The following is a 22,977-nucleotide window of genomic DNA, read 5'->3' on the forward strand; positions in this document are numbered from 1 at the left end:
CAAGAAGATCACACAGACTGACTATAAACAATGGCATGACAAAGTAGCAACAATGGTGTATTGGAAGATCTGCAAGAAATAGTATTTGTCTGCAAGCAAGAACTGTTGGAACCCCAGAGTAGAAAAAGTAGTAGAAAGTGAAGAAGCAAAAGTGCTCTGAGACTTTTAGAATTAAAAGAGACAGGTATCAGACTTTATAATTGTTGAGGAGAAAGACAGAAAAAAAACCTGGATAGTGGATGTTGCAGTACTTAGAGACAACACAATAAGGGAAAGAACGGAAGAAAATCACAAAATACAAAGACCTGCCAATAGAAGTAGGATGACTGGCAAAAGAAAGCAAAGATAGTACAAATAGTAACAGATGCCTTGGGTGCAATCCCAAAACATCTGGAGCACCACTTGAATATCATCGGCATTGGCAAAATCACCATCAGTCAATTGCAAAAGGCAGCTTTAGTTGGAGCAGCTTACATCCTGCGGTGTTACCTCTAATACCATGAAACAACATCTGTTAACAACATCTGCCTATCCCAGATCCTTGGGAAGAACTCAACAGCTGGATAAAAATATCAGATTCAGGCTAAACATCTGACTGACTTTGTGACCAACCATTATACTATAGCTCAGTGGTGGCGAACCTACGGCACAGGTGCCAGAGGCGGCACTCGGAGCTCTCTCTGTGGGCACACGTGCTGTTGCCCCAGCCTTGCCTCTCCCTGCGACCCCCTCCTCTCCAGCAGCCCCCCTGAAGGAGAGTCGCCCTCGAGCGTGGTCCACATGGAGCAGCGCAGCCAAGGACATGGCAGCTAGGCAGCGTAAACAAGATTCTGCCCTCACGCTCCATCACGCACAGTTGATGCTGCGGGGCGCGGGCAGAGGGCATGGCCGCCATGCCACTGCTGGACTGCCTGGGCAATCTGCGGTGGGCCGTGGAGGCGGTGAGTGGTCCTGTGGGCAGGCAGGGCGGGGGTGGAGCGGGGCTGGGGCCAGTTTTTGGGCACTTGGTCTCTAAAAGGTTTGCCATCACTGCTATAGCTAAATGGCACAAAATAGCACAGAATACTAAAACTGGAAATTTGAGAGCCTGTTTTGGGAAAATAAAGATTTTAACCTGGTTTTGCACATACCAGAGCTAACTACCTCTCTTTATATTGTGTGTTGTGTTGTATTTCATAATTGAAGAATCACAGCAGAGGTCTAATAATAAGTGCTCTTCTCATTTCAGAAGAGACTATAGAATATAACTGAGAAGAAGGAATTTAAAACTCTAGCAGGTTTCGGCAGGCAGAGATAAGCCTTTCAAGGTGACCAGAGACTTAAAAGTAAAACCTGGTATTTTGAATTGTGAGTAAAAATGAAGTTTTTCAACTCTGGATAGATGTGTCTTTGAAATCTTGTCCAAGCATAAATTTAACTGCTTTCGTGCAAACTAATACTTTCAAGTTGTCTTGTATGAAGTTTAAGCAATTAGAGAGTCACCTTTAGAAGACAGAAATAAAAGATACCTGAGCTTCTTTGGGGCTAACATATTCACAAAACAGGTTTTCTTCACTTCATAACTATGTCCGTTTCTCCTCCCCCCCCCATGTGTAATGGGAAACATCAAAACCAGGTTATGTAAAAACTAGAGTTGGAGTAAGGGGTCAAATTCTGTTACCCAAATTCATTGGCAGATGTGCTCATAAATTTTCAGAGCTGTACTTTTAAAGCTCTACATTCCTCAAATGGGCTTTCTTCTTTGTCTCATGTACTATTTAGAGTGAAAGTATTTTATCCATCTTTTTTACAGCTGGATTTCTAATGTATGTAGTTACGACAGTGGCAGAATGCATCACAGCCCTACAGATTTTATTAGCATTCTTCTTACGTTGATTCACAGTAGATTCACCAGGTCAGGAGCTCATTTTAGGGCTGAAGATCCTTTTCCAGCTTTGGAACCCAACATACTTTCTAGTGTTAGAGAGATCCTTTCCCTTTATATTTTGCTAAATGTGTTGGACGAGATGTCGACGGCCGTTTTGATCTCATAGTAACAATACAGTTTTTGTTCAGCGACCATTCAAAGTTAACGACAGCACTGAATGAGGGAACTTATTATTTTTCCTTGTAGTTGTGGCCATTGCAGCATCCCTGTGGTCACGCAATCATGATTTGGACGCTTGGCAACTGGCTCACAGTGACGATGGTTGCAGCACTCTGTGGTCACGTGATTACCATCTGCAACCTTCACTGCTGGCTTCCGACAAGCAAAGGCAGTGGGGAAGACAGCAGGAAGTCGGCGAATCATGAATTCACGCTGAAGCCACATTGGATTTGCCTAATTATGACAACTGGAACTGCCAAAATTGCCATTGCAAGTCGGCACAGTCATGCTTAGCAATGGAGTTGCTGGTTCCACAATTGGGTCCAGCATTTCTGTTGCTAAGCAAAACTGTTTCCGAGTGATTTCACAACCTTTTTCCCTTGGTTAAGCAAATCAGTACAGTTGTTAAGTGAATCACACGGTCACTAAATAAATCCATCCTCCCCTATTTGCTTTGTTTATTGGAAGCCAGCTAGGAGGGTCACAAATGGCAATCACAAGACCATGGGATGCTGTAACAGTTATAAGTGCTGTTGTAATTTTGAATGGTCACTATGCAAATGTTGTAAGTTGAGGGCTACCTGAATAACAGATATAGACGTAAGTGGGAAACGAGACACAATCTAGGAAAACACTGCACAATATGAAGGTAAATGCAGAAAGGAGTGTTGGCAAGATGATCTCTTGGCATATTTCCAGACCACTGGCGCAAATTCAGTGTGCTGGTGCAGATTGCACAGAGCATTTTTTTCTGTTTGAATTCTTGGATGAAAACGATCAACTGCATAATAGCATATTTGCATAAAAGATATTTCTGTGAAACAAGGGAAAACCTGTACCTCCTTTTCTTTTGATTGAACATCACAATGTAAACTCTTGGTCCATCATTTATTCCAGTTTCTTGTTCAGCTCTGTCACCCCTTCAGTTAAATGTGATCAAGGTGAAAAAACAATTGAATATTTGTGTATTGATGACCTTTCAGTTCAGGTATTCTAGTCAGCTCGTTTATTGTGTTCATACAGTTCTTAAACAGACAAAAATTAAACTTTGTAAATAAGAAAAGTTTAAATTCAACAAGCAGGCTAGAAATAAAGCACCTACTAAGTCGTATTTGTTTGAATGTAAGATTTTCTCCCCTCAAGAAATTCTCTCTTTTATACATTTGTGCCTGGATTCTTTGGCATTTTGGACCATTTTGGGTGACTTAGTGCAGAGGTCCCCAACCTTTTGGGCACCAGGGACCGGTTCCGTGGGGAGAGGTTTTTTCGTGGACCGGAGAGTGCATGGTTTTGTGTGCTGCCTGCATCCCGTGGATGGGGCTTTGCTTGTTTGTGCGGACTGGTTGCTGGCATGCTGCGGCCCGGTACCAGTCCACGGACTTGGGGTTGGGGACCCTGACTTAGTGTGCATTGACAGTTTATACAGAAAGTATTTAAGCTTCTTTGAGGTCTCCTTTGGCTTTCTGTGAACTCAGACAAACAGCATATTACAAGCATTACTTGGTACTCTGCCAAAAATTGGTGGCTGACAGGAGATTTTTGTCCAGGATCTCTGACGCTTGCCCTGAAAAACCTCCTGAGGCCTCTAGAAGCCGAAGGCTTCAATTGTGCACAGAATGGGACAACTCGCTGTGGCCATCTGGCCGTGACCAACTCTCCACGGCCAACTCACTGTGGGCCAATTCGCCATGGTCAACTTGCTGTGGGACATCTCGCTGCAGGGCAATTTAACAATTCAATTTAATTATTTAAAATAAATAAAAAATATTTTAATTTTTGTCACTCACATTTCATTTTGTCCCTCCTTTTATGTCTGTTCTTTAATGATTCTATTCCACCATTTCTTTGATATTAGTGTAACTCTTTTTCCCCAGCGAGTTTTCCCATGGGGAGTTGTCCAGTGGCGAGTTGGCCATGGGGAGTTGGCTGTGGCCGTGGCAAGTTGGCTTTGGCCGTGGTGAGTTGTCTAGTGGCAAGTTGGCGATGGTGAGTTGGATGTGGCTGTGGCGACTTGGCGGTGAGGAATTGTCTAGTGGCGAGTTGGATGTGGCTGTGGCAAGTTGGCTGTGGGGAGTTGTCTAGTGGTGAGTTGGCTGTGGCCGTGGCGAGTTGGTCGTGGGGAGTTGTCTAATGGTGAGTTGGCTGTGGCCGTGGCGAGTTGGCCGTGGGGAGTTGTCTAATGGTGAGTTGGCTGTGGCGAATTGCCATAGACCCAAATGTGCAAACTGCACGCCATCTCCCCGAAAAAGGGCTATCATTTTGTTATAGAGAAATTACAAGGATTCCAGTTTTGATTTTGGCCCTCTTGAGACAGAGCTAAGAAATGCTGCTCTACAAAGTGTCCAAGAGCGATTTCCAGTCAGCGCGTGGAGTATTGAATTACAGATAGTCCTCAACTTATGGCTGGCCGCTTAGCAACCTTTTGAAATTATAACAGACCTCCAGAAGTTAGTTACCACCCAGTTTCAAAGTTCTGATGTCACACACCCCCTGTGATCATGTGCCTGCATTTTTGGTGCCCAGCAACCAGCCCTCATTGACGGCCAGTTGTTGTCCTTTGTGGTTATTTGACTGTGATTTAGGACATTTTTACTGGAAATCAGCATTTATTTCTGGTTTCTGGCAATACGCAGAGCCCTGTAATGAACAATGGGTTCTCTTCACAACTGCCATATTCACTTAATGACTGCCACAAAACGGGGCATAGAATTGTGTTCCGTCATGGGGCGATCTTTTTTTTTTTTTTTTTTTTTTTATTGAAATTTTTCAAAAGTTTTACAAATAAAAATCCACCCCCCCCTCCCCAACCACCCCACCCCCCCCCCCGACTTCCCAGAACTGAATATAGGATTATTTAACAAATATTTTAAAAATAACATTTGCAATTTATAAAATAATTAATAATAATAATAAAAATCACAGTAATAATATATATAGAAATAATATACATAACATAAACTTTAAAATGAATAATATATACTAAAAAAGAAAAAAAATAAAAAATAAAAAGAGAAGAGAGAGAGAGAAAGAAGAAAGAAGAAAGTAGACGAAAAATAAAGCATATATATATATAAAAAAAAAAAAAATATATGAATAATAATACATTAAAAATGTATATATATAAAAAAGAAAAAGAAGAAAGAAAGAAAGAAAAAACAATCATTACAAATTATAAAAAGGCTAAATAATATTTTTCCATATCCAAATTATGTTGTATAAAATTTATCCATTTTTCCCATACCGCAAAAAATTTTTCTTGAGATTGCTCCTTTAAGAAAGCCGAAATCTTTGCCATTTCTGCCAAATACGAAACTTTATGAAACCATTCTTGTAAAGTAGGCAAAGATGGGGCGATCTTTTTTACGGTCATCACGAGCGTAATTGCTAGACTTGTTCTAACTTGAGGACTAGCTGTAGGTCCAATACTGCGAGTGTAGAGAGTTTTTCCCTGTTTCTATATTGCTAACTATTCTCTTGCCCTACATTCTGTTATTTTTATATTCCTCCCACACTGTGCCAGGAAATACAAGCTGCTTTGTTTGAATTCTTCGTCTTGAACTTTTCCTAAACTTCTGTGGCAGCTCTTTTCCTGTGTAACCTGACATACAAAATACCTATCGAGATCCTTAGAGCAGATAAATTTAGGCTGAACAGAAATGTTATCTACAACTTCGTGCTTGGGTTTAATTATTCAGAAAACTAAATTGTTTATAGATTTGAGGCTAGGGAAGTTATTTTCTAGCTAAAGAAGCCATGAATGAAAAAGAATAGAGATCACTGCTCGGGCTTCCTACACCTGTACTGTATTTGATAATTCTGATATTTACATAACCGTATCTGCATTGTACTGTTGCAATAGGATTTCTTAGAATGTTGTTGGCATTGTATTGCTGGTTATCTATCTCTCTGGTGCCGTTTTGTGATAATTGAAGGGATGGTGAAACTCAGCTGCTCAGGGTGTTCAGAGTATGGATGGCTGATAAGACAGGGCTGGGGATCTAATTCACCTGCTAGGCTGCCTCTTGGCTGCCATTTTGGCCGGAGGTGATGGCGCTGTGAGCCTAGTGGCAGAAAAATGGCTGTGATTCTATGCTGATATGGATGCAGAAAGTTGGTTCAGATAGATAGATAGATAGATAGATAGATAGATAGATAGATAGATAGATAGATAGATAGATAGATAACCTTTATTGCCATTTTTTTTAAATGTGGGCACAATGGCACACATTAAAAATGAAATTTAGTTGCTTGCTCTCAAAGTGTACACATACATAACACACATTTAAATATACCATTACAACATATGTATAGACCTAAATGATAGGTAGATAAATAGATAAATTGATAGGTAGATACATAGATACATAGATACATAGATATATATAGCGGTAGATGATAGATAGATAGATAGATAGATAGATAGATAGATAGATAGATAGATATAGCGGTAGATGATAGATAGATAGATAGATAGATAGATAGATAGATAGATAGATAGATATAGTGGTAGATCACAGATAGATAGATAGATAAATAGAGATAGATAGATAGATAGATAGATAGATAGATAGATAGATAGATAGATAGATAGATAGATAGATAGATAGAGCGGTAGTTGATAGATAGATATAGCGGTAGATGATAGATAGATAGATAGATAGATAGATAGATAGATAACCTTTATTGTCATTTTTTTTACTGTGGGCACAATGGCACACATTAAAAATGAAATTTAGTTGCTCTCAAAGTGTACACATACATAACACACATTTAAATATACTATATACAACATATGTGTAGACCTACACCCTTACATATAAGTAATATATAAATATTAATCACTGTCCATCTTGAATACATAACGGAAGGAGGAAGCATTAGTACAATACAGGTACTCCTTGGCTTACAACCATAGGCAAGAGAACAGTTTCAGGAGCAAGAGCACGGTGTTACAAATCCCTCTCCCGGGAAATTCCAGATTCTCCAGCACTGGAGATGGATAATCCACGCAGTGGGTTGAGACTGTATTCCTGGCCAATCAGATCAGTCAGCCAAAGTTGCCATGCCCCGTCTTGGACCATGATCCTTAGTCTTGACTGATCTGGCCATACAGAGACACCTACAACTTTTGGCTCCTGGGCAGGTATAGTTCCTTTCCATTAGGGGGGATTTTTTCTAGTAGCTGAAATTGCTTAGTTTAAAAGTTAATTAGAGATAATTTAATTCAATTTAATTGATCACTCAAAAATTTCCTTGCTAAATTGTAAATTTTCTTGCACCCTGCACCTTCTGTTATGCCTTACAGGTAGTCCTCAAGTTACAACCATCATTAACTATTTATTTGAAGTTACAAAATGACACTGAAAAAAGAGGCAGCGGGTCCATTCACTTATGACCCAACGGTCACCCCTTCCGTCACATGAATGAATTTCAGGCACATGGCAATCAGTAGACATTTGCAACGGTTACAGCATCCCAGGGTCCCAACTGTGGTTGTAAACCAAGGACTTACCTGTACCCTTCTTTTAAATTGCCTGGGGCTTCCAGATCTTTAACATGTCCTTTGAGACATAGGCAATTGCAATAATACAGGAAATTTGTGAGACTGGATTTTTTAGAAGCATTTGCACTTTACTCAGCAACATAAGCAACATACTCAGCGTGTGGTCCTCAATGCATCTGCATGGAGGGAAGTGTGTAGTGGGATGCCCCAGGGCTCTGATCTGGACCCAGTGCTCTTCAACATCTTCATCAACGGTTTGGACGAGGGGATAGATGGGGAACTCATCAAATTTGCAGACGACACCAAGCTGGCAGGAATAGCCAACACTCCAGAAGAGAGGTTTAAGATGCAGAAGGATCTGGACAGACTTGAACACTGGGCACTATCTAACAAAATGAAATTCAATGGTGAAAAAAACAAGGTTCTACATTTAGACAAGAAAAACCAAATGCACAGGTATAGTATAGGGGGTACCTTGCTCTAAGAGGGACCTCGGAGTCCTGGTGGACAATCATTTAAATGAGCCGAGGTGGCGCAGCAGTTAGAGTGCAGTACTGCAGGCCACTTTAGCTGACTGTGTTCAGCAGGTCAGCAGTTCAAATCTCACCGGCTCAAGGTTGACTCGGCCTTCCATCCTTCCGGGGTAGGTAAAATGAGGACCCAGATTGTTGGGGGCAATGTAAATATATATATACATTGCTTACTGGTGTACACCGCTTAGAGAGTGCTTGCACTTAAAGCGGTATATAAGTCTCATAAATAAATAAATAAATATATAAATAGGAGCCAGCCGTGTGCTGCAGCTGCCAAAAAAGCCAACACAGTGCTAGGCTGCATTAACAGTGGGATACAATCAAAATCACGTGAAGTATTAATATCATTTTATAATGCCTTGGTAAGGCCACACTTGGAATACTGCATCCAGTCATAGTCACCGCAATGTAAAAAAGATATTGAGACTCTAGAAAGAGTGCAGAGAAGAGCAACAAAGATGATAAGGGGACTGGAGGCTAAAACATATAAAGAACTGTTGCTGGAATGGGTTATGTCCAGTTTAAGAAAGAGAAGGACCAGGGGTGACATGATAGCAATCTTCCAATATCTTAGGGGTTGCCACAAAGAAGAGGGAGTCAGGCTGTTCTCCAGAGCACCTGAAGACAAGACAAGAAATGATGGAAACTAATCAAAGATAGAAACAACCTAGAACTAAGGAGAAATGTCCTGATAGCTAGAACAATTAACCAGTGGAACAACCTGCCTCCAGAAGCGGTGAATGCTCCAACACTGGAAGTTTTTAAGAAGAGACTGGACAGCCATTTGTCCAAAATGGTGTAGGGTTTCCTGCCTGAGCAGGGGGTTGGACTAGAAGACCTCCAAGGTCCCTTCCAACTCTATTATTATTATTATTATGGATCATCGCACAGTCAGCCAGATGTTCAGACTGGATTTGGCATTTTGTCTACCTATCGAGTCCTTACCCAGGACCTGGGATAGGCAGATGTGGATGTTTGATGGTATTACAGATATCGTCGCAGGATGGAAGCAGTTCCTAGTAAGGCCGCCTTTTGCAATTGACTAATAGCGAATTTGTCAATGCCAATGGTGTTCAAGTGGTGCTCCAGTTGTTTTGGGATTGCACCCAAGGAGCCTATTACTATTGGTACTACCCTTGCTTGCTTTTGCCACAGTCTTTCTATTTCTATTTGTAGGTCTTTGTATTTTGTTATCTTCTCCAGTTCTTTCTCTTGCTGTCTCCAGGCACTGCCACGTCCACTATCCAGACTTTTTTGTCTTTCTTATCGACAATTGTTAAGTCTGGGGTGTTATGTTGCAGGTGCTTGTCTGTTTGAATTCTGAAGTCCCAGAGCAGTTTAATTTTATCATTTTCTATGACTTTCTCTATTTTATGATCCCACCAGTTTTTGCTTACAGGCAAATGATATTTTTTGCAGATCTTCCAATGCACCATTGTTGCTACTTTGTCATGCCGCTGCTTGTAGTCAGTCTGTGCAATCTTCTTGCAACAGCTTACCAGGTGGTCCACTGTTTCTTCAGCTTCTTTGCATAGGCGGCACTTACTGTCTGTTGCTGTCTTCTCAATTTTGACTTTATATGCATTTGTCCTTAAGGCTTGGTCTTGTGCAGCCAGAATTAGTCCCTCGGTCTCTTTCTTCAATTTTCCTGCTCTTAGCCATTGCCAGGTCTTGTTATTATCTGCTTTCCCAGCTATTTTTTTTAATGCATTGGCCATGTAGTGCTTTGTCTTCCCATGCCTCTATTCTGTTCTTCATTTGGTCTTTCTTGTAGGCCAGTTTGGTCTCTCCAATAGTCAGTAAGCCTTCCTGATATACTAATTTCAGTGCATCTTCATCATTGTTCTTCAGATATTCTTCCAAAGCCATTTTTTCTTCTTCAACCATCTGATGTACTTGTAGCATTCCACGCCCACCTATTTGCCTTGGTAGATAAAGTCTGTCAATGTCACTGCGTGGATGAAGGGCATGATTCATTGTCATTATTTTTCTGGTCTTCCTATCCATTGCTTTTAGTTCTGCTTGAGTCCAGTCCACTATTCCAGCTGTGTACCATTATTATTATTATTATTATTATCATTATTATTATTATTATTATTATTCAGACTTTTCAAGATCAGATGTCATTAGTCACCAGGTGGCAATTGTATGTGTTTGTGTACAGTCTTTATTGCAAGAAATGTTCCTTTGTCGTCAGCTAATACTTCCTGTTTAGCTGTCATTTCTTGTTTCTGATCTTTGCCATAATTTCAGTTCCTTCTCACTGTACAGTCCAGTGCTGCAATATCTTTCTAATGGCATCTTTTACAGAGTTATTTTAGTTGTATTACCATATTAAATGTTTCCTATTAAATGCAAATATTAAATGGAGTCAAAATATACTATTGTGTCTAGGCTGCATCATCTTTCAGTTTATTAAAATTGCTTGGGGATATGAGGCAATTTGAGTATCTTCCTATAATTAATATTTGTACTTTGAGCAGGCTGCTAACCTATTAAATGCATTTGTATTTGCATTATGCTGAATTGCGGGTTTCCAAATGGTGCTTTATGGAACCCTGGTCAGTGATAAAGGTTAAGCTGATTGCGGCTTTCTCCCAACTGTAGTGTGAAAAAGGCCAGTGTGCTCAATTTAGACATCAGCAATGGGGCTGCCCCATGTATTCACCAATCAGAATAAGAAATAGATCTTTCTTTAGGGCAGTGCTTGAATTAAAAGGCTAGGAGCCAGAATTTCAAGGTCACTGCTTTTTATAAGCTAGTCTTATTACAAATACTAGAAAAGCCACATCTAGCTACTCCCAACTATAAACCTCAGGTTTTATATATATTAATAGTTCCAGGATTCAAAGCTTACATCTGTTCTTATTAAAGCACCTTAATGGAATAAAAGCAGGGGAAGAGGGGGCTTAACATGTGCGCCAATTATTATTATAGAATAAAACCTCGGACACTTTACTTGGTCCTTGTAGCCCTTACTCCAACTTTTATTTATGTCCTCTTCTCCCAAGAACAGATTAGGCATCTTAAGGTCTAAAAAGAGAGATTTGTGGTCAATCAAAATTTTAACCACTGAGAACCGAAGCATGGTTTGCTGTTGTAGAAGCAATTTCCCACTAAGCTCAAACAACAGTGAAAGTGTTTTACCAAGCTTTACGTGCAGTGGGCCAAATATTTACATACTTTTTGTGATAATGTCACGATGCAGATGTTTTTACATCCCTACGATAACTGACTCTCCAGTAGACATTCCTCAGCATTGAAGAATACCCATGCTCTGGGCAACTTCATCTTCTGCTTGCTTAGTCTATGGCAGGATCCCTGAGCCCTGGTCTGCGGTCCAGTGCTGGGCTGCAGCCTGTTTGGAACTGGGCTGTGGACATGATGGGCGAGCGTGTGTGTGCAAAGCTGCATTTGTGAAAGTGGTGCACACATGCATGAAACCATCCCCCTACGTCGCCGCCGGTCTGCCGAGCTGGCAAGTTTGGGCACCACTGATCTTTGGGACAGAGGCAGTCAGAGCTCCAGTGAGGCTACTTGCTAGTCACTGGTTCCATTACCGTAAATGCCGGCGTATAAGACGACTTCCGCGAGCGCTGAAATCGGCGCCAAAGACAGAGGTCGTCTTATACGCCGGAAATACTGGTAGTTTCCGGCGTATAAGACGACGTTCTAGGAATGTGGCCTGGCTATAAAGACGGGGGTCGTCTTATACGCCGGGTCGCCTAATACGCCGGCATATACGGTAGTTTACTGAAGAATTGTGGGATATGAACTGACTGGAAAGCTGCATAGCACAACAGTGAAAAGCAAAAGTGGCATTGATGAGTTCTGGTAAGAGCTAAGTCTGAACCTGTGCACTGGTGATAACAGTGGGAAAGCTTTGGTTCAGGTCTGTACTTCCTGCATCTGCAGATTCTGGCCTAGCAGCTCTATTCAGCCGCTTTAATCTGGATCCTGCTGTGGAAAGATGGCTGGGACGAAGCTCCTGCTGGTATGCCTGGTAAATCATGAGCAGAGTATCTTGTATTTATTATGGGCTGGAATAATTAGGGCAGGGCCCTGGGATTGAACAAGGTAGAGTCTTGTGATGTGATCTGGACTCTTTCAAGCATGTGGAACATGAGGAAGTGGATAGAGTTCTCTGCAGTTTGAGTCAGTAGGCTTGAGCTGTGCATTTTTCTGGTTCTTTTTGATGGTCAGAGGGGTGTAAGATAATTAACACTTCCTTGTAGGAGGAGGAGGCAATGCTACCTGCCCTAATCAGATAATAATCCTTTGGAATCTCAGTGTAATTCAGTACCATCAACAGTATCTTTGTGCTGTTAGTTAATTAACGTTAGTGATGGCTGTTGGCAGCAATCAGCCCTCCTGCCTAAGTGAGTGATGCCAGTTTGGTAATTGTGTGTGCAGAGAATACAGAATAACGGAGTTGGAAGGGACCTTGGAGGTCTTCTAGTCCAACCCCGCTGCTCAAACAGGAGATCTTATACTATTTCTGGACAAATGGGTGTCCAACCTCTTTGTAAAAACCTCCAGTGATGGAACACAGTTGAAGTCCACAAGTCTTAAAAGTTGTCAAGTTTGGAGACTCGTGTTGTTAGAGGGCAAGGAAGATGACCTTCATGGAGACACTCAAGTGATGTTGCCGAGGCAAATTAGGCCAAGTGCAGGACGTGTTTAGGTCATGTTCAGAAGCTGCTGAGATAGACGCCTGCTTCAGAGGCAGGAGAAGGTGCAGCACGATCAGACTTGCAAATTTCTGTTCTTATAGCCAATCTCAAAAAAGTGTGGTTGTAGCCATCCGGTGATGTTGATTCCATGGTCTGGCTTACCTACAGTTCTTTGGCCTGAGCTCATGGTAGACTCTTGAGTATTTGTTGAGAATATGTTGGTTCTAATTTAAGATATGGAACCCCGCCCAGAATTTATGACTTAGAAATGTTTAAGAAATAAATAAATACAGCATTTCACTATGCAGAGAGGTAATGAATAAGAGATAATTGCCTTTCCAGTAACCACAAGAGGCAAATTTGCCACAGCTGAAGAATGAAAGTAATTCTGAGCTTATTGCTCTGCCTGTTACTGGGTTGTGGGTCAGGAGGATTTGAAACCCTTTTATTTTCCTCCTGTGTCCTATCTTGGATTCTTCACCAGCCCCGTGTTTTATAGAAGTCACACATGCTTCTTTTTCTGGTTGGCTTTGTAAACTCCCTCTCCTTTGGGGAATACCCGGAAGTGAGGGTAGTTTTGTTTGTTGGTTCATAGTACAATAGAGTTTTGAAAATTAAAAAAAAAAACTTGGTTCTGTGTCAGGAAAATCCTGATCTAGAATAATAACGCCCATTTCTTCCTGGGTTTAAGGACAAATTTAGCTCAAGCGTCCAAAGTATTACTTTCTGTCTTTCCTAAAGCAAAGGATACTTCATTGAATTTGGACTAAGCTTGAATTCCCAGTTGACCTCAAAGCTCAGAAGATGACTTTGGACAAAGTCTCTCCTGTTTGGGTCACTAGATATTTTTAGCAGGGGTGGGCAACTATGGCAACTTTATGACCTGCGGACCAATTCTCAAAATTCCTGAATCAGCCATGCTGGCTTGGGAATTCTGGGAGTTGAAGTCCACAGGTTTTAAAGTTGGTATAGTTGCCCAGCCCAGCTTGTTGTTGTTGTTGTTGCGAAGTCATGTCCGACCCATGGTGACCCCATGGACAACGTTCCTCCAGGTCTTCCTGTCCTCCACCATCTTCTGGAGTCCATTTAAGCTCACGCCTACTGCTTCAGTGACTCCATCCAGCCCCCTCATTCTCTGTCGTCCCATTCTTCTATTGCCCTCAATCTTTCCCAGCATTAGGCCCTTCTCCAGTGAGTCCTTCCTTCTCATTAGGTGGCCAAAGTACTTGAGTTTCAACTTCAGGATCTGGCCTTCTAAAGAGCAGTCGAGGTTGGTCTCCTCCAGGACTGACCGGTTTGATCGCCTTGCAGTCCAGGGGACTTGCAAGAGTCTTCTCCAGCACCAGAGTTCAAAGGCCTCCATTCTTTGGCGCTCAGCCTTTCTTGTGGTCCAACTTTCACAGCCATACATTGCAACTGGGAAATCCATGGCCTTGACTATACGCACTTTTGTTGGCAGAGTGATGTCTCTGCTTTTTAGTATGCTGTCTAGATTTTCCATAACTTTCCTCCCCAGGAGCAAGCGTCTTTTAATTTCTTGGCTGCAGTCCCCATCTGGGGTGACCTTGGAGCCCAGGAAGATAAAATCTGTCACTACCTCCATTTGTTCCCCATCTATTTGCCAGGAATTGAGAGGGCCAGATGCCATGATCTTGGTTTTCTTAATGTCGAGTTTCAGGCCAACTTTTGCACTCTCCTTCTTCACCTGCATCAAGAGGCTCTTTAGTTCCTCTTCACTTTCTGCCATTAGAGTGGTATCATCTGCATATCTTAGGTTGTTCATATTTCTCCCGGCAATCTTAATTCAGCTTACAAAATGATTATACTTTCCTTAACATACCTATTGCTTCTTCTTCCTTTCTCTCACTTCTCTCATGAAGAGAATACTGTACAGGGCATCCTCAGCTTACAATTTACAAGTGTCAGCACCCGCAAACTGGAAAGCAAAGTTCTCTGATCCTTTTTGTAGGCTGTGAATTGTGCGATTTTGAGTAGGTTACAGTAGGATTGGATTCTGACCCATAAGGGACAGAAAAGTATTTCAATATTCCGCGAATGGTATTGTGCAGTTGGTTGTTAGTGAACTCAGTAGGAAAGAAATCTTGGAAAGATTGTGCAAAACCCTCTTTTGGGGAAAGATCCTTTGGTCCTGTTAATTCCTGTTTTCTCCAGCAGGATGACTGTAGAGTCCAAATGGATGGATGGGGTTCTATGACGGCCTTCCTGCCTGGCAGACTGGGTAAAAACTTCGGCCACACCCCTTCCTTTGGGCGTGACCCCAGTTTTGACTCAGTCTCGAAGCCTGGTACAAGTGCGAGAGGCAGCTCTCAGAAACAAACGAATTTAAACTCAAAAAAAAAAAAAAAAAAGGAATCCCCTCTTCTTCCCTTGACAAGAGAAACTTCCCGGCAGCGATTAGAACAGGATCGGCGGACTCGTGAGTGGGGCTAGCCGGGGAGGCTCGGAACGGGCCGGATCGCTCGCTTTCTTCCGGCCCGCCGGGCAGCTGTTCGGCGCGGGGGGGGGGTTTTCACCGGGTTGCGCGTAGCCCTCCGGGCCCTCCCAACAGCTGAGCAGCCTGGCCGAGGGAGCTGAGCGCCACGGCGCGAAACAGCTGAGCCGCGCGGGAAGCGGCAAACCAGGTCGCCGCTCGGCTGCGATCAGCTGAGCGGCGCGATAAACAGCGCGGCAAGAGCAAAGCCGGCGCTGAATTCCCCTATACCCAGAGGAAAGGCGCAGCCCCTCATGACTAGAGGAGTCTTCCTGATTGCAAAAATCAGGATCCGCCATTACTCTTGAACCTCGTGGATTCCCGGGCTTCCATTGGGAGGCGTGGCTTCTTCCCCATTCACCATTTGGAACTTGATCTTCCCGCCGTTTCCCCTTGGGGGCGGGGCCTTCACCCGGACTCCATTTTCCGGCAAACAAAGGGCTTTTTCCCTTGCAAGGATCTGAGGTTACCCAAGGAAACTGAGACAGAGGAAGGAAGAGGGAAAGTAAAATAACCGTTTCCTATCGTGGTCTGTTGCCACAGCCACAGACTGGGGGAGAGAGAGAGACATATGAACTGCACCTTGTCTGGACTAGGTGAGGAGGTGAGGAGGAACATTCTTCCCTAACTGTTCCCATAGTGGCCTTTAGTCACTGCCTTGCAGGATCTTCGGTCCAAAGAATCCTGTCTGTCCGGCCATTGTTTGTATAGGCAGAGGAGGGCACAGTCCCAAGCATCTGCCTCTGATCTGCGTACCTCATTCCCCCATCCCAGGCATTTCCTACTCGGGGTGTCTGGCACAATGGCAGACAATGTCTCGTATTCAGTCACACAGGTCCCTCAATTGTCCCCCCCACAACAGCAGCGAAAACGCAGATCCTCTGAATCAGAGGTGGGGGGGAAGAAGAAAGCTAAAACAAAGCACCTTACTCAGAAGGGACAGTCTAAAACGGCTGAGCGAGAGGCTCTGAGGAGACATTTGGCTTTAGAAAGACAAATTAGCAGGGCACAGAGATCCAATGCCAATGGGACAAATTTGGTTTCCCCTGTCCCAGTGGCGACCAGCACAGAACCTACTGCCGAGGAAGTGCTCAAGACTTGGTCTCCTCCTGGGGAAACTGAACAGTTAGATTCCTCCAATCCCTCCTCACCAGCTTCTTCTCCCTCACCCGACCACACTCCAGCGCCTCACCCCAGCGACAAAGCGCAGGAGAACATATGGTCGGCACGATTTCAGGCATTCATGCAGGATGCATTCTCCCAATTCATGGCCTCCAAAGGGCAAGTGGCCTCTCACACACCCCGTAAGGGACGAGCTAGGCCACCCCCTACCAACATCTCTGAATCTTCCTCTCAACTAGGAGAGGGTGACTCAGTAGATCTTGACATGTCAGACATGCCCCTATCGGAGGACGAGGAAACCGCACCTGAGCAGGAGACGAGCTCTGGCCTCTTTAACCCAGCGCTCCTAAAATCACTCCTGATTAAGGCAGTTTCCACAGTCAGCCTAACATCAGTACAGGATGAGAGGCCATCGACTAGCAAGGAGGCCAACCCTCTGTTTGCCAAAAAGGTCCCACAGGACAAGTACATTCCATGTGCGGAGGTCTTCATGACCACGCTGGAGGAACAATGGTCCTCACTTGCAAGCCCACCGGCACCTAACAGCGCGGAAAGAAAGCTTTTCAACCTATCTCCCTCCTTCTCTAACATGTTAGAGGTTCCCACTGTAGATAACCCCTTGATCTCATTATTCTCTACCTCCGCGATTCCAGGAGACATGGCGGAGGTCTTGAAACCTGAGGAGAAGAAATTTGAACACTCCTTCCGGCGTTCCCACATGGCTGCAGCCTGGGCGGCCAGAGCAGCCACCTCATCATCATTCTTCGCGAGGGCCTGCATCATGTGGCTGAGGGAACTGCAGGGCACGGTCCCTCCAGACCAGGTCAGAGTACACCAGACATTGGCCAAACTCCTCGCGGCCTCTCAGTTCATGTCTGACGCTTCACTGTACGCAACAAAGTATGCGGCAAGATCCATTGCGGCCACAGTGGCCTCGCGTAGGCTACTGTGGCTCAAAAACTGGAAGACAGACCTGAGGTCCAAATGGCGTCTCTCGACGTCCAAATACAGTGGAGAGGCCCTATTTGGTTCCATTCTGGATCCACATGTCAGCGAAGGCAGAGACAAGAAAAAAATCCTAGTACATCCATCAAAGAAGTTAGACAGGAGAGGCAGTCAGGACTTCCGGAGGCAGGGCTCCCGCCCAGGAAGCCCCTGGGAATGGAGGCAGCCCTTTCGATCAGGGCAATCCTGGGACTGGCCCAGAGGCTCACGATCCTTCTACCCGAGACAGGATCGAACCCAGGATCGCCAAAGCCCGGGAGCCAGGGGCCAGTTCCAGTCCAGACGCCCATATAGAGGAGCGGGAGGCAGATCCTTTAAGCGTACCAAGTGACGCCAAACAGGATACACCCATCGGGGGTCGGTTAGGAAATTTCACCGAGGTCTGGGAACAGACCACTACCGACGCCTGGGTCCTGGAAACGATCAGGCATGGCCTGACCTTAGACTTCTGTTCTCCCCCTCCAAACCGGTTCATCAGATGTCCCATCTCCAGAAGAGCACACAAGACAAGGCTGATAACTTCGGCCATAGATCACCTCCTGTCAATTCAAGCACTAGAGAAGGTACCAAAGGAAGAGGAAGGAAGAGGATTTTATTCTATCCTCTTCGTTATCCCAAAGACATCAGGAGGGTGGAGAGCAATCTTGGACCTGAAGGGCCTGAACTATTTCATAAAGTACAGGAGGTTCAAGATGCACTCCTTAAAGTCCATACTAGCCAGCGTCAGGGAAGACGATCTACTATCCTCAATAGACCTCACAGAGGCGTACCTACACATCCCCATCCACTCCAGCTACCGGAAATTCCTCAGATTTACCTACGCGGGGCGACATTACCAATACAGGGCATTACCCTTCGGACTGTCGTCAGCACCAAGGGTATTCACAAAGATCTTAGCTGTACTAGCGGCCCATCTCAGGTTGATTCCGGTTCGCGTCCAGTTTTATCTGGACGACATCTTGATTCAGTCCAGATCTCGGGAACAAGCAAGGACAGACCTCAGGACCACAATCCGAACCCTACAGGGGCACGGATTCTCGGTCAATCTAAACAAGAGCCACCTCATTCCCTCAAGGAGACTGCAACACCTGGGCGCGGTGATAGACACGTCACAGTGCAGGGTCTTCCTTTCCCAGGAGCGACTGATCAACATATCCAAGCTAATCCACCAAATTCAAGAGATCAGGAGAGTGCCCTTGCTACAACTCTCGAAGCTCCTGGGAAAGATGATATCTTGCATGGGCATCATCCCATGGGCAAGGCTCCACTCGAGGGAGTTGCAGTGGTTCCTCCTACCCTACCAGAGGAGGAACCTCAGCACCTCCACAGGAGTGTGCTGGTACCAGCACAGGTGATGAAATCACTAAAATGGTGGCTATCCCCCATGACACTCAAGGGGAGCATATTCAGGGAACCGAACAGGGTCACGCTCACGACAGATGCGAGCCTGTTCGGATGGGGAGCCCATCTGGGGACCCAGATAGCACAGGGCCAGTGGGGTCAGAAGGACCTGTCACACAGCATCAACTGGCTAGAGCTCCGGGCCATACACCTGGCCCTCCGTCATTTCTCACACCTAGTAACGAGGAGGCACGTCCTCGTGCTTACAGACAATGTAGCAGCCAAGGCACATGTAAACAAGGAGGGAGGAACGAGATCAGTGGAACTAATGAAAGAAGCATTGGCTCTGGCTCGGTGGGCAGAAGCCAATGTGAGGTCCATCAGAGCGGAACACATCTCAGGGGAAACAAACACCCAGGCAGACTCCCTGAGCAGAGCCAAGGTGGACCAGTCGGAATGGCGTCTGGACCCGGCTCTCTTCGAGGAGATCTCCCGGAGGTTCGGACAACCGCACCTAGATCTATTTGCCAACCACAAGAATACACAACTCCCCAGGTTCTTCTCCAGATTCCCGTCCCCGGGATCGGAGGGAACGGATGCTCTCAGGTGCCGGTGGCCGGCGCAACTCCTGTACGCCTTCCCACCGCTGCCACTAATACCGGCAACCATACGCAAGATGATCCTGGAGGGCGCAGAAATGGTCTGCATTGCCCCTCACTGGCCACGGCGCCCGTGGTTTGCCGACCTCGTGGACCTTTCGATATCACCTCCGTGGAGGATTCCCCCGGACAGGGTAAAACTCAGTCAGGGCAAGCTTGTACACCCAGATCCCCAGTGGCTACAACTAGCCGCTTGGCATTTGAGCGGCAAAGCTTAACTAAACAATCTTATTCTGCAGGGGTGATATCGATCATACAGGCATCACGAAGGGCGTCCACCAATAGGATCTACGACGCTACATGGAAGGGATTCTGTAGGTGGTGCGCTTCGCTTCACCTAGACCCGACCGCAGTATCTATCCCCAATATCCTAGACTACCTATTGGAGGGTCTTAATAGGGGCCTATCAGTCAATACCATCCGCAGACAGATATCGGCCCTCTCAACCGTACTCTCCTGCGACAACTTAACTTCCCTAGCACAACATCCAGCGATTAATGCCTTTTTAAAAGGGGCGTCTAACACAAAGCCCCCAGTCATACACAGGTACCCGTCCTGGAACCTGCCTAGGGTCCTTCTAGCCTTGACATCTGCACCCTTCGAACCTCTTGAAACATGCTCACTCCATCACCTATCACTGAAGGTAGCTTTCCTTGTGGCAATTACTTCGGCAAGGAGAATTTCAGAACTAGCAGCACTGTCAGTAAGGAAGGATCTGTGTACCTTTTTCAAAGACAGGGTCGTTCTTAGACCAGACCCGACCTTCATCCCGAAGGTAAATAGCACCTTTCACAGATCTCAGGAACTTAAGCTTCCTGATTTCTGTCCAAGACCCAAACATAAGCTAGAACACAGATGGCACAAGCTAGACGTACGGAGAGCACTGTGTTTCTACGTGAAACGCACCTCGGCTTTCCGAAAGACTGAAGCATTATTTGTGTCCTTTCAACCATCAACTATGGGAAAGAAGGTATCTTCTTCCACCATAGGCAGGTGGATCAGAGCCTGCATAGCGCAGGCCTACGTCTCACAGGATTTGCCAGCACCCAATCAGGTGACTGCCCACTCAACTCGGAGCGCAGCCACATCTGCGGCGTGGCTAACGCAAGCTCCGGTGGAGGAGATTTGCAGGGCCGCAACCTGGTCCTCACCTTCGGTTTTCATTCGACATTACCGTTTAGACTCCCTAGCAGCAGCAGACGCGGCTTTTGGCAGAAGAGTTCTTCAACAGGTCGTATCTGCTCAGAGTTCGGTAGCCTAGACATTCCCTCACAGGGGGACATGAGGGCTTTGGTATGTCCCATCCATTTGGACTCTACAGTCATCCTGCTGGAGAAGGGGCGTTGTCTTACCTGAACGCCTTTTCTCAGCAGGATGATGTAGAGTCCAAGCCCACCCAGAGGATAGGTCTAGGCAGGGATATAATAAAGATATAATAAAGAGCTGCAATGTTAATTCCAACAAAGTTTCTCGCCTAAGTCAAAACTGGGGTCACGCCCAAAGGAAGGGGTGTGGCCGAAGTTTTTACCCAGTCTGCCAGGCAGGAAGGCCGTCATAGAACCCCATCCATCCATTTGGACTCTACATCATCCTGCTGAGAAAAGGCGTTCAGGTAAGACAACGCCCCTTTTCTGGTTCTACATAGGACACTGATTTGTTGCATATGTCTGTTGTTCTTAATCTCTGTTGGAATTGTTCAGCAGCCTTGACTGTAAAAACAGAATGTATCTCAGCCAGCAGGCTTAGTTATATCTTTTTATCTACTATGCACCAAAGCAGTATTGGGGGTGCTGCCCTTGTTTGTTCTGGAATGTTGCTCCTCCTGCCTCATATTCCTATTTGGCAATTTGCTTTTCATTGAAATGATTACTGAATTAACTATGCATAAGTTTGCAGAGCTATTAGTGTGAGAACTAGAAAATTAAATTAGATCTAAATTCTAAATTAGAACTGGATATGAGTATGTTGAGTGGGTAACCATCTGTAGAAGCAAATTTTCAAAACGGTCTTCATTAAATACAAAAGTTTAAAAAATGCAGACTTCCTTCGGACCATTGTGCTCCATTGTTTATTTGTAGATTGAAAATTCCATCGAAATAAAACCCAACTAAAAGACACCTTGCCTTGTTTCTTTCAAAGGTTTCCTAAAATTACTGATTAAGTAAATACCTAGAGAAGGTTGTGTGACTCAATTAAAGGTAAAAAGCACGATGAGGCATGGTAAAAAAAAACCAAAAATGAGCAACTTGCTAATATTGTAGTGAATAATTTTAAGTTAACAAGAGAACTGGGCTGGTTTTGAAGGGCAAGGTGTAATGTGGAAGGTACGTAGGTGTGCGCAGAGCACACAGAGGCCAGCGAGCGCATGGGGGCCAATGGTGTCCGTCAGCAGCCACAGCCTGCCGGCCCCTCGACCGGTGCACTCTGGGGCTCCGCAGCCCGCCGCCAGCAGTTCAGAGAAGCATAGATACAGTGGGTCGTGCCCGGGAAAAGGAGAACATGCGAGGCCAGGAGGAATGGGACAGCGGGGAGGGAAACCAACCATGCTGGGATGCATCTGGCCATGTGGGACCTCGGCGAGTTAGCGGGTGGCTGGTTGAAGAGGCATGGTTGCCACCTCTGGGGCATGGCGCGCGTGCCCACAGAAAGGGCTCTGAGTGCCGCCTCTGGCACGGGTGCCATAAGTTCGCCACCACTGGCCTAGTACACTAACTCTCAGCAGCCCCTACTACGCCTCTGTGCAGTTTTTTGGGGTTTGGTTTTGAAGATTGGGGAAACCTCAGCCGTTGGGCTCTTGTTGTTGTTGTTAATTGCGAAGTTGCGTCTGACCCATCGCGACCCCATGGACAACGCTCCTCCAGGTCCTCCTGTCCTCCACCATCTTCTGGAGTCCATTTAAATTCACACCTACTGCTTCAGTGACTCCATCCAGCCATCTCATTCTCTGTCGTCCCCTTCTTCTATTGCCCTCAATCTTTCCCAGCATTAGGCCCTTTTCCAGTGAGTCCTTCCTTCTCATTAGGTGGCCAAAGTATTTGAGTTTCAACTTCAGGATCTGGCCTTCTAAAGAGCAGTCGGGGTTGATCTCTTCTAGGACTGACCAGTTTGAACGCCTTGCAGTCCAAGGGACTCGCAGGAGTCTTCTCCAGCACCATAGTTCAAAGGCCTCAATTCTTTGGCGCTCAGCCTTTCTTATGGTCCAACTTTCACCGCCATACATTGCAACTGGGAAAACCATGGCCTGGACTATACGCACTTTGTTGGCAGGGTGATGTCTCTGCTTTTTAGTATGCTGTCTAGATTTGCCATAGCTTTCCTCCCCAGGAGCAAGCGTCTTTTAATTTCTTGGCTGCAGTCCCCATCTGAGGTGATCTTGGAGCCCAGAAAAATAAAATCTGTCACTACCTCCATTTCTTCCCCATCTATTTGCCAGGAATTGAGAGGGCCGGATGCCATGATTTTGGTTTTCTTAATGTTGAGTTTCAAGCCAACTTTTGCGCTCTCCTTCTTCACCCGCATCAAGAGGCTCTTTAGTTCCTCTTCACTTTCTGCCATTAGAGTGGG

General features: G+C 45.2%; 1 protein-coding gene across 2 annotated transcripts in view; it reads left to right on the forward strand.

Annotated features, from left to right (window-relative positions):
- The window catches only part of LOC120299615 (ligand of Numb protein X 2-like), a 74,321-nt gene that overhangs the window by 11,980 nt on the left and 39,364 nt on the right, over positions 1 to 22,977 (forward strand). The window lies entirely within an intron of this gene.

Source organism: Crotalus tigris, unplaced genomic scaffold (assembly GCF_016545835.1).
Source record: "Crotalus tigris isolate CLP2741 ecotype Arizona unplaced genomic scaffold, ASM1654583v1 scf7180000024303.721469, whole genome shotgun sequence".
Taxonomy (NCBI): Eukaryota; Metazoa; Chordata; class Lepidosauria; order Squamata; family Viperidae; genus Crotalus; species Crotalus tigris.